The sequence below is a fragment of the Amphiura filiformis genome, chromosome 9 (genome assembly GCF_039555335.1).
Source record: "Amphiura filiformis chromosome 9, Afil_fr2py, whole genome shotgun sequence".
Lineage (NCBI taxonomy): Eukaryota > Metazoa > Echinodermata > Ophiuroidea > Amphilepidida > Amphiuridae > Amphiura > Amphiura filiformis.
Window position 1 is genome coordinate 14,107,574 of NC_092636.1, and position 5,459 is coordinate 14,113,032.

Here is a 5,459-nt window from a genome sequence, read left to right on the forward strand (position 1 = left end):
CAGGAAGTATGCATGATGGTTTGGAAAATGGACCTTGTGATGGCTATACCATGGACATAGGAAACAATTGATTTTTGAATCAACGGAGTGATCTACCGATTCTTGTTCAGGTTATTCAATGGAGCTCAATGGATTGTTCAACCTATGGATTTGTCACAAACTTCTCACATAGCACTATAACATGATTAGTCGTTGGATTTAGGTTCCAGCAGTTAAGAAATATATGGCTTTCTTTGTGACTAATTTATGAGACATTGCACCATTTCACTGTTTGATGCTTCAAAAGAACTCCAATGATAAATTAAAGGTTAGATCTGCACAATAACTAATTGTGAACAAAAACTGAACTGAAAAATATTTACAGAAATGATTGTGTTCCTGGAGAACAAAACTATGGTAAAGGGCTCCAGAATTACTGCTGTTTTCTTTGTTTTTGCCAAATTTCTCATTTCAAAAATACCAAATGACAATTTGAAACAATTTTAATTTGTTTACATTTACATTTAACCTTGGTCCTTTTCTTTTGTGCTCATACACATAAAACTGGAATGAAAGCCCCAAGTAGGTCAAATTATGCATCTCCATTTTGTGTTTAGAATTTGAGCTATTTTTAATTTTGACTGGAATTTTCAAATTTCAAGGTTCCATACAGCAATAATCAGCAAAGAAAAAAATTGGCAAACTATCTTCTCTGCTACTGAACTACATGTATGCAGAGTCTGATACCATTGTTTATATGCTATTTACCTGTCTTCTTACAATTTTTATTCCTACCCAAATGCAACACTGAAGTAAATTCAAGCAAAGCAAATGATTATGTTTTTAATTTAATATTATTTATTTTCATTTTTACACATATACAAAGTCGTGATTGTTAACATCATCTGTAATACCAGTAATTGTGTTAAAAGTTACCAAATTTCCTTCAATAATGTAAAGTAAATCTTTTGATACCATGTAAAGAGGTTTAATAAAATGTTCTTTTTATATAGCATTGTTCTACTAAGTCTTGAGATTGTAGTCATTCTTCTCTCATCTTTAATGTCCATTGTCCATTTGCATTTTTTTTTGCAGATCAACCCATTTTTTTGCAACAGCATGTGTTCATAATTCAAAATCTTCTCATAAAATAAAATATTTGGCCAACCGTAGAGTGTTAATTCCAACACTAATGTTACCGGAAACACAGAAAAAAATGTGTTCAGCCTTATGAAACCACACAGAAGTGAAATGAAAGATCTTGAAACCTTTTTTAAATGAAGTAAATGATTTTCCTAACAACAGGTGGAAATTATACATTTCATGTGGAACCAACTCAGTTTGCTGATCACAAGGCCATCTATTGCCACATGACTTGAGCTGGGAGTATTTCAAAATACTTGACAATAGAAATAACTTGAGCTGTAAACAGATGTAACGATGGCCAGCTGGTTATGTTTTGTACCAATTACCGGTACATGCTGAAGGTGCACTGAATTTGAAGTGGCACTATTCACCCATTGCACAGTCCTGTCATATGCAAGGAGAACCTCAAACTGGCAATTGACACAAATGGGAAATATTACATAACATTACACAATGTAATATGACTGGTTCAATTCCCATTCATGTATGCTGTCAGATTGAGGCTCTCCTTGCATATAGTGGAACGGTGCTATGCAGAATCATCGACTGCAGATCCGTTGGATAACACTTCAATGGGAAATGAAATTTGCTGCTTGGATGATGTCACGATGAGGGGGCATTTATTCCGTATTGAAAAGTGTGTTCCGACAGATCTGCACTCGACCTACCTCTATGGGTGAATTGGGTTTGAAGTTGCACCTTTGAGTCAAAGAGTTCACAGTGTGGGGCACAGTGTCATCGGCCCGATATCTTCATGGCAGAAAATGCCATGGTAGGTTGAATCCACAGCAACGGATGGCCATTGTATTCCCACCTGTTTAATAGTTTTTAAATGCATAGTGGGCTGAAGGACATCCGACTAAGGCCTGTGACTGACCTCTGTACGGTCAGCGAGCATACATTCGCCATTGTCATATGCTTATAGACTGTCTCTACGATAGTCTCCTACACAGCCAGTTTGTGTCAGTCGGTCTGACACTTGTCGATCCTGTATGTTCGTGATAGCCACATATAGTCTGGCCTGAGACTACCTCCACAAGGTTCTACGCTGCGCTATTTAAAATCTTGAATTTTGGTCACTTTTTCAGCTCAAGACGCAAGCTACTCTCTCAAAGCGCAAACTAACAACTATCATATCTGTTCAACACGTATTTTCAAGTGTATGAGACCACATCTGGTTTCTTGAGAAAAAATCATTTACGGGAGATATTCATCATTTTCCAACCCGGTATCCGAAGATTTCCGTCTGATATCAAAATCGTGCATAGCAATTCACGTGTATCGATCCCGTGTATTTATTTTAATATCTCTGCTGCATAAATTATTAGCCAGCCAATGTCGGTGTGGGGCAGTAATTGGGGGATCGTATGGAGGACCACTAATTAGGTTGTATGTAGCCTCAGTTTGAGGCATCTGGGCTCTGGGATGGTGTTTTTTTTCTACTTTTTCCTCATTTTTTTTTGCTTCTCGATTTATTTTTTTATTAATGTATTGTAGGCTCCTTCTAATTATTTCTTGCGCTTTAGACTTCTAATTATTTCTTGCCGTCTAGGGCGGCAAGAAATAATTAGAAGGAGCCTACAATACACTGAGAACTTAGTGTTGTGAGTAAGACATAAAAACTGGTTGGAATCAGCAATTTTCTCTGGTTATTTTCTCAGAACCATAATAACGAAGAGAGGTAGTAATCTGATATTATCATGTACAGATCAGAGGTGGGTGGACAGGATTATCAGGATATGAAAACACATGCATAAAAAAATAAAAATAAATCGAGAAGCAAAAAAGAAAGAAAAAATAGGAAAAAATAGAACAAAAAAATACCATCACAGAGCCCAGACACCTCGAACCGAGGCTAAGTTGAATCATAATATGACTGTTCTTGGTTTTTTAAACCGAGAACAAATGGCTCAACCAAAGCCTAAAAGCTTATAAGCATGATGTTCTCAGCTGTCTATCCAATCTATCACTACAAGATTCCTATTTCGCCACCTGCACCTGGGCCTGCACAGGGTACACCATCACCAAGGTACCAGGCTGGTACACATAGAGTACCTACACAGTACCAATACTGCCACTGCACAGAATCCATCAGCAGTGGTACTGTACTGGTACTACACTGGTACTCACCTGGTACTGCACAGTACCAGCCAAGTACATGTGCCTCGGCGATGGTGCACCTGTGCAGGTGGCCCAATAGGAATCAGGTAGTGTAACTGAGCTTCATATTATTAATCCTTAAACTCTTGTTGCCACAGTCCACTGCTTAGATTTCAGTTCTAAATTGGAATGTAAAATCTAAAAGTTACTTGTCGAGTGCTTGTTGCCACAAATGGCACTGTAGTACACCAGTACATAGACTTGGTTTCAATCTCAATAATTATGCTAAATGTGGTTCCTTATATTGCTGACTACCAGTTGCCTGATGAGTTATCAGTTTCCAAGGCTTGGTCAATCTTTTGGCTTACCACACCAACCTGTAAATTTAAAAAGAAATACAATAAAATATTTGTTTTATTGTTTCACATCGAACAAGTTTTTACTGCAAATTGAAAATGATACACTGGGATACAACAATATTCTGGGAGACAAATTACTGCTGGTGGCAAACATTGGCAAAATGGTGCAAGTGATTATGAAAATGCCACTGTTAGCGACATTTGAAATCCATTTCAAAGCAGTTTAGAGGTACCAGTACTCATGCCTTCTTAGCTCCAATTTCCACTGACATTCTCCACACAAAGGTGTGAGGTGTACACCACAGCCAGAAGAGGCACACAGAAAAATAAATTTTAACATATTCACAACTTAATTTCCTCACATGAAGTTAACAAATAAAGAAATCATTTTCTTTACATCAGTGTAAATTTTGAGCACATTTCAAGGTGTAAGGTGACCAAAATTGTAGTCTCTTCCCAGAGACTGGCTCAATCACAAATTAATGAGCAACGGTTTGCCAGTAATCTCAATGCAGACATGTGCAGCAGTGGTGTACGCAGCTTTTCAAAAGTGAGGGGCGGGTCTCAATTTCCCCTGAAGGCCCTTCGCTTGCCATAATTGGTAATGTGATTTCCCCTGAATAGTGGGGGACCCCCTTTGCGCATATCACTGATGTGTAGGAAGGTGTCCCACTTGTTCTATTAGTGGCATTCAGGGCCTTTATGTGAGGATATAGGAAAGAAAAGGTCATGAAGTTTCAGGCTAAATTTCCATGTAGGGTTGCTGGGTCTGAGTGCTTGCGATTCTGATCGATGCTGACATGCCAGTCACTGTGACTTGTTTTAACATTCCCATTTCACTAAACTTTTATTTTGTAACCAACCATCGTTTGTAACCAAGTTGTAAGTTCAATTTCACTAAACTTAAGAACAGTACCCTTCGTAAGTAATATGGATTTTACAGAGATCCTTCGTAATGTTATGTCTAGTAGTGGGTATTCATTAAGTATGATGGGTCGTAGGTTAAATGAAATGGAACCTACGACTCATCATACGTTACAAAGGATTTTGAGATTTACGAAGCTTTTTAAAGTTTAATGAAATGGACCCCTGTTCCCCTGTTAAATATACTGATATTAAATTTATTCTCTTGGTCGGGCCACATCACATTCATTCATGCGTTGGAGTGAAAACAACTTATCGCATTTTGTTTGAGCCTGGTCCCATCAGGACCCAAGCGTGTCTCCGCACGGAGCGACCGTTTAAACAAACAAACAAACATAGCGTGATAGCTTGTGATACACTCCAGAGTTCAGTGAATGCGAATGTTGTTTTCATTCCAGTGCTATTGTCAGCCGGTTCATGCTCGGTTTTGCGACCAACAGAATAGTTTGTTACTGTAAAAAAAAAAAACTACACTATTCAAATTGCTACGTGCAATTACATGTACTGCAATCATTCTTGGCAATGTAATTCATACTGCGTTGGCTGTGTAGAAGAAGAACTAGACACAGAGTACATGTAACTTACACATACCAGGACGCAAACCGGGACGCAAACCGGGACGCAAACTAGTATTTATAATCATGTATCTCGCTGAGACAACTTTTAATATACTTATGGTATACTCACTTTATTGCAGCATCCAAAACTGTCACACAGATTTAATCCACAATGTTGTTTTACCGAGAGTTTACTTGATTTCTACACATAACACAGCACAGCTCAGCGTACCGACAGTACCCGACGTGTTGGTTTGTTTACATTTACTGAACCCGGAAGTCACTGTTTGCGATCGCCAAAGTGGGTTGCCAGTTTGCGAGTGTCCTTCCCCCCCTGAAAATGTGCTAGCGTAGTGCTAGCGCCCTCTCTGCTAAGTGGGTGACGGTCTGTGAT